Source organism: Ornithorhynchus anatinus, chromosome 2 (assembly GCF_004115215.2).
Source record: "Ornithorhynchus anatinus isolate Pmale09 chromosome 2, mOrnAna1.pri.v4, whole genome shotgun sequence".
NCBI lineage: Eukaryota > Metazoa > Chordata > Mammalia > Monotremata > Ornithorhynchidae > Ornithorhynchus > Ornithorhynchus anatinus.
Genome location: NC_041729.1, coordinates 147,779,882 through 147,792,101, shown reverse-complemented (window position 1 = coordinate 147,792,101; position 12,220 = coordinate 147,779,882).

Below are 12,220 nucleotides of genomic sequence, written 5' to 3'. Positions count from 1 at the left end.
AGCCTGTGCTCTATCCACTAGGCCATGCTGCTTCTCCAAACTGTTGCTTCTCCAAAATGCTGACTCTTCCAAATTGACAGTTTGTTTATTCTGCCAAGATAGGAATTTTGTAAGTTAATGTTCCACTTGAGTTTGTATTACAAAAGAAAAAGCATGGCCTAGTGGTAAGAGCACGGGTTTGGGAGTCAGAGGATTTGGGTTCTAATCTGGCCTCTGCTTCTTGTCTGCTGTGTGACTTGGGCAAGTGACTTAACTTCTATGTGCCTCAGTTACCTCATCTGTAAAAAAAAAAAAAATGGAGATTAAGGCTGTGAGCCCCACGTGGGACAACCGGATTACTTTGTTTCTACCCCAGCGCTTAGAATAGTGCTTGTAACATAGTAAATGCTTAATAAATACTATAATTATTATTATTATTACAGAGATGAAATTAACACTTTTGGCTTATATTTTACAGCTCATTGATTTGGAAAATTACCACCCAAGAGTTAATCAGTCTCTGACACAGATGGAGCTCGCAGTTTGAGGTGGAGAGAGAACAGGTTATTTAATCCTATTTTGCAGATGGGGAAACTGAGTCACGGAGAGAGTGACTTACATAAGGTCATATAGCAGGCAAATGGAAGAACCTGGATTGGACTCAAGTCCTCTTACTCCCAAACCCATGCCCTTTCCACTGCTTCTCTGTGCATTTCCCAATATTTTGATTTTCTGGAACTGTGGATCATGGACCGTGGTGATAATTTTGGACAGTTTCTGAACCTAAAAACTATCATTGGAGTCACACGATGGCATCAGGGAATCCTGGAACTCAGGAGAGCTCAGCACCCAAAAGTCAGAGTCTCCTGAAAGCCCAGGGCCAGAGTCGTACTGCCTGGTGCTCACTGAAGCCCAACGTGTATGATCGCCATCTGACTCAAAATGATTCCCATTTTTTTTTTTAAATTTTCAATAACTGTTTACAATGTGCCGGGCACTGTACTAAGCACTGGGGTAGATACAAGCTAGCCCAGTTGGACACAGCTGTCCCACACGGGGCTCTCAGTCTCAATCTCCAGGGGAGGAAACTGAAACACAAAATCTTAGTTTATACCTAGTCTTAATTTACAGAGGAGGGAACTGAGACACGAAGAAGTGAAGTGACTTGCCCAAGGTCACACAGCAGAAATGTGGCCAAGCTGAGATTAACTCTTGGGTGGAAATTTTCCAAATCAATGACTCCTTAAATATATCAAATTTGGATAAATCCAGATATTGCTATTTTGGCATACTTCATACCAGTCGCCTCATAATGTGGCCAGAAATCTTCCGGGATTTTGCACTGAGAGCCCTGAGGGAAGCTAATATTAATATTAACAATGAAAATAGTTATTTTAAATTGTATTTGTTAAGTGCTTATTGTGTGTCAAGCACAGTTCTAAGCACTGGGGAGAGTACAGTATAATAGAGTGGGTTGACATATTCCCTGCCCCAAATGAGTTTAAAGTCTAGAGGAAAGAGCCCACATGGGGCTCAGAGTTTTAATCCCCATTTTATAGACAACTGAGACACAGAGAAGTAAGTGACTTGGCCAAGGTCACACAGCAGATAAGTCTTGGAGCCAGGATTAGAACCCAGATCCCCTGATTCCCAGACCCGTGCTCTTTCCACTAGGCCACGCTGCTTCTCTCTTCTTCCTGCAAGGGCCGGATGGGTAAGCTAGAGATTCCGTTAACACAACAGAAGTTTTCAGCCTGTCACTGTACAGCCAAGCTCTGGAAAACAACAATAAAGCATGAGAAGCAAGAGCAGAAGCAGAAGTGGAGGAGTGATGGAGGACATGCTTAATTCTGGGGGTCCACAGGGGAATCTGTTTCCACCTAATCATGATACGAAGGAACCCTTCACAAAAACATAATAATAATGGTGTTACTTAAGTGCTTACTATGTGCCAAACACTGTACTAAGTGCTGGGGTAGATCCAAGATAATCAGGTCCCACATGAGGCTCACAGTCTGAATATGAGGGAGAACAGGTATTGAAACCCCATTTTGCAGATGAAGGAATAATAATAATAATAATGGCATTTGTTAAGCTCTTACTATGTGCCAAGCACTGTTTTAAGTGCTGGGGTAGATGCAGGGTAATCAGTTTGTCCCTCATGGGGCTCACAGTCTTCATCCCCATTTTACAGAAGAGGTAACTGAGGCACAGAGAAGTTAAGTGATGTGCCCAAGGTCTCATAGCAGAGAATTGGCGGAGCAGGGATTAGAACCCACGTCCTCTGACTCTCAAGCCCTTGCTCTTTCCACTAAAACATGCTGCTCCTCTGAAGGAATTGAAGTACAGTGAAGTTTTGCGACTTCACCAAGTTCACAAAGCAGACAAGTGGTGGAGCTGGGATTAGAACCCAGATCCTTTAACTCCCAGATCCATGCTTTTTCTAGTAGGTCAGACTGCTTCTAAAATACAAAAAATAAAAGAACATTTGTGTTTGGGTATTTTTAGGAAGCAGATATGACCTTTAGTTTGTGATTAGCAATGTTTTGTAATCTGACATTTTTTAAAAAAATCTATATACTTGGATGATTCTTCAGCTTCTTTCAATAGCCTTGAACAACTTTGACGTTTGGAGTTAAATTGCAGGTGGAATAAATATTTGTTTGACTTCCAGGTGTTGCTCTCCCACTGTGTAATATGGCAACCTAATTTATATAAATGGAAGAAGTCTGGAAAAATCATCAATCACTTTGCAGGTACTTAGAAGATAACTGAAAACTAGGAAATGGAGTACTCAGATTTGTGCCGGACAACCAGAACTTTTCTATTTGGCAATACTAAATGTATATACCGATTTCCAAGAAGCTTTCGATACCATCCCACGTGACGCAGTCCTTGGTCGAGGCTGCAGAGAGTGAAATAAATGCATTATTAAAAAATAATTCTGAGCCCTATCAAGGACCCAAATTCTTGCAACCTTGCTTTCAGCATACCAAGGTGATTTGGACTCATATATTTGGGAAAGTACAAATGACCTAATAGACATGATCTCTGCCCACAAGAAGCTTGCAATTTAATGACAAGTAATCTGCCTAGATTTAGGCAGATTTTGACCTGTCTGGACAGAATCTACAGCGTGGCTCAGCGGAAAGAGCCCGAGCTTGGGAGTCAGACGTCATGGGTTTGAATCCCAGCTCTGCCACTTGTCAGCTGTGTGACTGTGGGCAAGTCACTTCACTTCTCTGGGCCTAAATTCCCTCATCTGTAAAATGGGGATTAACTGTGAGCCTCACGTGGGACAACTTGATTACCCTGTATCTACCTCAGTGCTTAGAACAGTGCTCTGCACATAGTAAGCGCTTAACAGATACCAGCATTATTATTACTGTGAGCACTTTCTAAAGTAGCAGAGGGAAGGGAGGAGCAGGCTGCCAGTTAGACGTGAGTTTCTCTGCCCACCAGGAGGATATATTGATAACTCCCAGCTCATGATGGTTGGGATCCACTCTGCAGCTCTAAACTGCTGTGTGATCAATTCATTCATTCAATTGTGTTTACTGAGCGCTTACTGCATGAAATATTGAAAAATGTGACTGCCTCATAAAATGTGGAGCATGTAATCACCCTCCTCCTCATTCCTCTCTACACTCTATTAGTATCCCTATTATTCATTCATTCAATTGTATTTATTGAGTGTTTACTATGTGCAGATCACTGTACTAAGCACTTGGAAAGTACAACTTGGCAACAGATAGAGACAATCCCTACCCAACAACGGGCTCACAGTCTAGAAGGGGACTCTATTGTACTCCCCCAATTCTTACAACAGTGCTCTGCTCACAGCAAACAATAAATACTACTGATTGATTGGTTGAGTTCAACAGTGCTCATAATAATAATTTTGGTATTTGTTAAGCACTTAGTATGTGCCAGACACTGTACTAAGCACTGGGGAGAAAAATGAGAAAGAACACTCTGAAACATTTAGAACAGCTCTCTGTACACAGCAAGTGTTCGATAAATATGACTGATTGATTTCTGTACTAAGGGCTGGAGTAATTAGGTTGGATACAGTCCATGTCCCGCACGAGGCTCGCAATCTTAGTCCCCATTTTGCAAACAAGGTAGCTGAGGGGTAGATACAAGCAAATAGTGTTGGACACAGTCCCTGTCTCACACTGGGCTCACGGTCTCAATCCCCATTCTACAGAAGAGATAATTGGGGCATGGAGAAGTCAAGTGACTTGCCCAAGGTCACACAGTAGACAAGTGGTAGACTCCCAGGTCCATGCTTTATCCACTAAGCCATGCTGCTTCTTTGTTGGACTCTGAAGGTTAGGTTGGCCTGTGCAGATTCCATTCCTTCATTCCTTCAATCATGTTTAATAATCATAAATAATAATAATTATGGTATTTGTTAAGCACTTACTATGTGCCAAGCACTGTTCTAAGCACTGGGGTGGATACAAGCAAATTGGGCTGGGCACAGTCCAAATCCCACATTGGGCTCACAGTCTCAATCCCCATTTTACAGATGAGGGAACTGAGGCACAGAGAAGTGAAGTGACTTGTCCGAGCTCATGTGCGCAGAGCACTGTACTAAGTGCTTGGAGAAAAACAATACAAGAATAAACAGTGACAATCCCTGCCCACGACGAGCTCACAAGCTGGGGAGGTAGGCGTGACTCCACTGGGGCTCCCCGCCAGAACTTTCTGCGTGCATAGCAGATGTGATTACTGATGATTCCAGTGATTAGGAACAGTTCCAGCTTAAAAATCCTCTCAGAAAACAGGTCTGCCCCATCCAGATGCAGCTATAACAGGCTGAGAAGTAAGTGAAGATCACGTCAGCAGGTCCAGAGCCTTGTGATCACAGCAAATACTAGGGAGGCCTCAAGACCTCAAATCTCATCAGCACGTTGGCCTGGCAATCTGAAACAAATATGTCTTTTCCACCTGTTTTCTTCCTTGACCCCACTGCTTAAGGTAACCACAAGTAGGTTTAGGTGTATGCACTTTTTTAAAGAACAGATCTCTCACTAAAAGAGACTTGAACATTCATAGGGGACTTTGAAATTAGGTAGTAAAAAACTTCCCTATTGAAAATATTGCAGGAAAGTAGTTTGGGGTTGAAAACTAAGGCCTATAGGGCACATAGATAAACAACTTTCACTCTGATTCCTCCCTTATCAGCAATCAATTACGTCAATCAGTCAGGCGGATTCTTGCTTCTAGGCATGAGAACAGCCAGGTTTGAATTGGAGTAGCATAAATTACTTTTATAAAAATATATGGGAATAAATATCTCACATCTGAAGAAAAATATTGAAAAATTTGACTGCCCCATAAAATGTGGAGCACGTAATCACCTGCTAAGCCCTTCCCTCCTCCTCATTCCTCTCTACACTCTATTAGTATCCCTATTATTCATTCATTCAATTGTATTTATTGAGTGCATACTATGTGCAGAGCACTGTACTAAGTGCTTCGAAAGTACAGTTCAACAACAAATAGAAACAATTCTTGCCCACAAAGGGCTCACAGTCTAGAGAAGCAGCATGGTTTAAGTGAATAGAGCATGGGCCTAGAAATCACAAGGGCCTGGGTTCTAATCAAGACTCCTCCACTTGTCTGTTGCATGACCTTGGGCAAGTCAATTCACTTCTCTGGACCTCAGCTACCTCTTTTGCAAAATGGACACTAAGATTGTGAGCCCTGTGTGGGACATGGACTGTATCCAACCCGATTAGCTTGGATCTACTCCAGAACTTAGTACAGAAATCACTCATATTTATCGAGCACTTACTGTATAAAGAGAGCTGTACTAAATGTTTCAGAGTGTTCTTTCTCATTTTTCTCCCCATAGAACCTACATTTGCTGCTCCCCATTAATTAAAAAAATAAAAAGTGTTTTCTTGCAACCACTATCACACTGTTCTAGGGTGTGAGCCCATTGTGGGTGGGGATTGTATCTCTTAATTGTGGTATTGTACATTCCTAGAGCTTAGTAGAGTGCTCTACACCCAATAATAATAATGTTGGTATTTGTTAAGCGCTTACTATGTGCAGAGCACTGTTCTAAGTGCTGGGGTAGATACAGGGTGATCAGCTTGTCCCACATGAGTCTCACAGTCTTAATTCCCATTTTACAGATGAGGGAACTGAGGCACAGAGAAGTTAAGTGACTTGCCCACAGTCACACAGCTGACAACTGGCAGATCTGGGATATGAACCCATGACCTCTGACTTCCAAGCCTGGGCCCTTTCCACTGAGCCACGCTGCTTCAATAAGTGCTCAATAAATACGATTGAATGAATGAATGAATGATTCACATCCAAGCTTCAGTGATCACGCAAGGAACCTGCAGAATAAGCTATGGATAATCATAAAAAATAATAATGGCATTGGTTAAACTCTCATACACTCTAAGTTCTGAGATTGATTCAAGATCATCAGATGGGATATAGTCACTATCCCATTTGAAGTTCATAGTACAGGGAATATGTCTGCTAATTCTATTATATTGCATTCTCTCAAGCCCTTAGTACAGTGTTCTAGTAAGTGCTCAATAAATACTAGCAACAATGATGAGAAGGTGGAGAAAGAGCATGTATTTAATCCTCATTTTACAAATGAGGAAACTTGATTTGCACCCTTAATTCATCTCTCCCTCAGTCTTACAGCACTTATATACATATCTGTAATTTATTTAGTTATATTGACGTCTGCTTCCCCCTCTAGCTTATAACTCAATGTGGCCAGGGAATGTGACTACCAATTGTGTTATATAATACTCTTCCAAATGCTTAGTACGGAGCTCTGCACACAGTAAGTTCTCAATAAATACAATTGATTGAGGCAGAGACGATCTAACTGACTTTCCAAGGTCATATGGCAGCTAAGTGGAGGGAGCCAAGGTTATCATCAAATCTCCGGTCCTGTTTCCCTGAAATTTACTGAACCCTTAGGTACTTGGCCCCAGCCCCAGCCCCACAACACTTATATACATATCCACAATTTATTTATTTATATTAATGTCTGTCTCCCCCTCTAGTCTGTAAATTCACTGTGGGCAGGGAATTCGTCTACCATGTCTGTTATACTCTCCCAAGTACTTAATAGAGTACCATTGCTCACAGTTAACACTCAATAAATAAGATTGCTTGATTGATTGAAACCGAGGCACAGACAAGCTAAGTGACTTGCCCAAGGTCACCAAGCGAGCAAGTGACAGAGCCAGGTTTATCACCAGATCTCCTGATCTGTTCCTCTGCTCTTTACTAAGTTCTTAGGTACCCGCCCCCGGCTCTAGCCCCACAACACATGTATACATCCTTTTACTTGGTTGTTTCCCTTAACAGTAATTTATTTTAATGTCCTTCCCCCCCATTAGTTTGTAAGTTCTGTGAAAGTAGGGATCGTGTCTACCAACCGTATTGTACTTCCACATCATTTGTACAGTGCTCTATAGAGAATAAGTGCTCAATAAATACCATAGATTGACTTATTGATTGATTGATTAGGTCATGCTGCTTCCCTACTGGATCACACAAGGTGTCTTTTGAGTTTGAGGGATGCAAACTAAAATGAGAAAATCAGTCACTAGTGCTTAGTGAGGTCTTAATTTGTACAGAGCACTGTACTATGTGCTTGGGAGAGTACAATACAGAAGGTAGACAAATGTCTTTAAGGGTTAACAGAAAATTGTTTCATTTTTTTCCACACTTTTTCTTAAATGCTACTACTTCTGTCCCCTACTCCCTAAAATCCCCACTTTAGGTTTGGATTTATTAGGCCTATTAGCTAATCCACTACTACCAATGCTTTTGGGAAGAAGAGGGGTTGGTTTCTTTATCTTCAATACTTAGGGAAGTTTCTTATAAACTCCAGAAAAAGTATTACTGTTTCAAAAATCACTTTAAAATGCATATAAATTATTGGGGGTGTGTGTGTGTGTGTGTGTGTGTGTGTGTGTAGGGGAGTGGAGGGAGCTGCAGCAACATTTCAGTTTCCACTTTCCTATCACCCTGGTATCATTCAGGCTTCAATTTGCTAAGGAATATTTCCTTTCCACCAATTACCTGTATTTTCAGCTTGGCAATGGAGACCGGAAACTCTAATCTACTTGGGCAATATGCTGGATTCCGTCTACTTTTTTCTATCTAACAGAAACTGACAGGTGACACATTTGTCTACTTGCGATCAATAGATTTGCCTTTGCTTTGCTAAAATAACTGACACTTTTCACAGAAAATTCAATTAAAATGCAAATAAAACTGACATCTCTAGCTTCCCTAAATATATAGCTGTCCTTCTGAATTCTTAGATGAAGCTACAAGGGGGGGAGATTTTATCAGAGTGGCTGATAAAACCATCACACAGACAACTTTCCCACTCTTGTTTAGGTGGGAAAAGGGTCCCTTCCAACATCCCATCCTGGCACCATTTTGGTCTAAGCCCCTTGGAATCGAAATGTTCTTATTGCTTCTTGCTTAAAAAAAAAAAAGCCTCTCCAATTCTACTGAATTAATTTGATTTCCCACCTTCCATGGCTCTGTGCCAAGGACTGAGATTTTAATTTTGTGTTTCAAATGCTCCTATTTCCTTGCTAATTAGTACATACAGCTCCGCCGCTTGCCAGCTGTGTGACTTTGTGCAAGTCACTTAACTTCTCTGTGCCTCAGTTACCTCATCTGTAAAATGGGGACTAAAACTGTGAGCCCCATGTGGGACAACCTGATCACCTTGTATCCCCCCAGCGCTTAGAACAGTTCTCTACACATAGTAAGTGCTTAACAAATACCACCATTATTATTATTATTTAATTCCCTCGTGTGTCCTTCAAAAGTGGGATACAATGGACTGACCATTTGTGATCCTGCTCTGTTATTCTCAATCAGTCAATCAGTGGTATTTAGTGAGCACACATATTGAGCACTTGGAAATCAACAAGGCCTAATTCATTCATTCCTTCATTCGGACATATTTACTGAGCTCTTACTGTGTGCAGAACTCTGTACTAAGTGCTTGGGAGAGCAGCGTGGCTCAGTGGAAAGAACCTGGGCTTTGGAGTCAGAGGTCTTGGGTTCGATTCCCGGCTCTGCCACTTGTCAGCTGTGTGACTGTGGGCAAGTCACTTTACTTCTCTGTGCCTCGGTTACCTCATCTGTAAAATGGGGATTAACTGTGAGCCTCACGTGGGACAACCTGATTACCCTGTATCTACCCCAGAGCTTAGAACAGTACTCTGCACATAGTAAGCGCTTAACAAATACCAACATTACAATACAACAATAAACAGACACATTGCCCACGACGAGCTTACAGTCTAAAGGTGAGGAGATAGACATGAATACAAATAAGTAAATTAGAGATATGTACATAAGTGCTGTGGGGCTGGGAGGGGGGAAGAAAAGAAGGAACAAGTCAGGGCAAGGAAGAAGAAGAAAGGAGTGGCTTAGTCTGGGAAGACTTCTTGGAGGAGATGCATCCTCAATAAAGCTTTGAAGAAGAGGAGCATAGTTGTCTGTCAGATTTGAGGAGGGAGGGCCGTCCACGCCAGAGGCCAGCACTTTCCAGGTCTAATGGAAAGGGCATGGGCGTGGAAGTCAGAGGACCCGACACACGTCTACTGTGTGATCATGGGCAAGTCACTTAACTCCTCTGTGCCCCAGTTACCTCATCCTTAAAATGGGGATTAAAGCCTACTTTCCCCTGTTTAGAATGTGAATCCCATGTGGGAGGGCAATTGTGTCCAACTTAATTAACTTGTATCTTCCCCAGCAGTTAAAACAGTGCTTGGCATATAACAAGTTCTTAACAAATACCTTAATTATAATACGATAGAATTGGTAGACTCAATTCCTACCCTGAAAGAGCTTACAATTTAGTTGTGGGGGACAAACATTCAAATAGATTAGGGACAGGAGAATAATAATAATTATAGTATTTGTTAAATGCTTACTATGTGCCAGACACTGTACTAAATGCTGGAAGTGGCAAGGTATATGATGTAGATAAGTATTGTGGGCCTGGGATTGGAGTGAGTATAAAAGTGCTTAGGACACAGAGACCCAAGGGTATAGGTAATGCTGAGGGGAGGGCAAATAGGTGAGGAAGTGAGAGATTAGTCAGTGAAGACTTCTAGGTGGGAGAATTGACTTTAGTAGGTATTTGAAAATAGTAAGAGTGATGGTTTGTGGAATGTAAAGGGGTAGGGAGTTCCAGGCTATAGGGAGGATGTGAAAAAGGGGATGGGTGGTGATACAGATGAAATCAAGATACGGTAAGTAGGTTGGCATTAGAGGAGTGCGTTTGGTGATGGTGAGAGATTAGTGAGATTAGGTAGAAGAGAAACCAGTGGGAAGGAGTTTCTCTTGATGTGTTGAGATGGATGAACAAGCCCTGGAGGTTTTTGAGGAATGGGGAAACATGGACTGAACTTTTTTTTTTTTTAGAAAAATGACCCAGGCAGCAGCGTGAAATATGGGGAGACAGGATGCAGTGAGGTGGCTGATGCAGTAGTTAAGGCAGGATATAAGTTATTGGATCAGCTTAATAGCAGGTTGGATGGAGAGGAAGGGGTGGATTTGAGAGATGTTGTGACGAAAGAACCAACAGGATTTGGGCACATACTGGGACAGTTGAATAAGAGAAATGAGTTGAAGGTAATGCCAAGGTTACAAGTGAGACAGGGAAGGATCCTGTACTGATTCCTGTATTCCTGCCTTGATTACTGTATCAGCCTCCTTACTGACCTCCCGGCCTCTTGTCTCTTCCCACTCCAGGACGTATTTCATTCTGCTGCCTGGATCATTTTTCTATAAAAACATTTAGTAAATTTTTCCCCACTCTTCAAGAAACTCCAGTGGTTGCCCATCCATCTTCGCTTCAAACGAAAACTCCTCACCACTGGTTTTTAATCACCTTGCCCCCTCCTACTTCACCTTGCTATTTTCTTACTACAACCCAGCTTGCACACCTCACTCCTCTAATGCTAGCCTTTTCACTGTACCTCATTCTCACGTATCTCCCCAGCAACATCTTGGCTAAATCCTGTCTCTGGTCAGGAATAGCTTCCCTCTTCATGTCTGACAATTATTCTCCCCCCGTTCAAAGCCTTATTGAAGGCCCCTCTCCTCCAAGAGCCATCCCTGAATAAGCCCTCCTTTCATCTTCTCCCACTCCCTTCTGCATCGCTCTGACTTGCTCCCTTTATTCACTCCCACCTCTCAGCCCCACAGCACTTATCTACCTGTAATATTTATTTATATCAATGTCTGTCTCCTCGTCTAAACTATAAGCTCACTGTGGGCAGGGAACATGTTGTATAGTACTCTACCAAGTGCTTAGGACAGTGAGAGAACTGAGGCACCAAGAAGTGAAGTGACTTGCCTAAGGTCACCGGGAGGTAAGTGGTGGAGTCATGATTAGAACCCAGGCCCTGTGTCTCCCAGGCCCATGTCCCTTCCACTAAGCCACACTCTTTCCCTGAAGCTGTGGCCAGTTCTACTAGGTTGGGATCCAGGGTGTTTCTGTTTCTATGGTGTGCAGAGTTAAAAACTGGTGCCAACCTGACACTTCTGCATGGCATCAGCCCCCGATGACTTCTTGACGCCCACCTCGTTAGTTGCCATCACTGGGCGGTACACAGCTGGGGACCGAGTCAGTTTTGAGATATCTGGATATTCTTTGTATATACGTTTATGACAACCATGATTTATTTTACTAGTATGGCAATGGGATAGTTATGAGACGATGCTGATGATGACCAAAATACAATTTACTGAAACAAATATTAGCTTCGTTAAAACGATCTCCCGGAAGAAATTTCCAAGATAAATTATGCCAATAACCTCTTTTGCCATATTCCCCTTGCGTATGGTTTTCATAACTTATTTCACAGTGAACAAAGAGCTTACAGAGCTGAAAACTTGTGATGATATTTTTTCCAGTAGGAAATCAGGAAGTGGGAGAAAAAGTGAGGGAGGAGAAGAAAGAAAAAAGTGAAAAGATAAAAGCCAAAGGGAAGAGAGAGGGAGTGAGGGGAAGGTACGGAGAGGGAGAGAGAGAAACAGAAAGAATGTCTGAGTGACAGGCAGACGGCACAGAAGATGAAATGAGGGAGAGGGAAATCCAGAAATCTAACATTAGAAAAGGATTACAGAAACTACTGAGGGGCTCTAATATCACAGTGAGACCCTTCGTGATGGTCAGGGAGCCAGTAGCAGCCCATCTCTG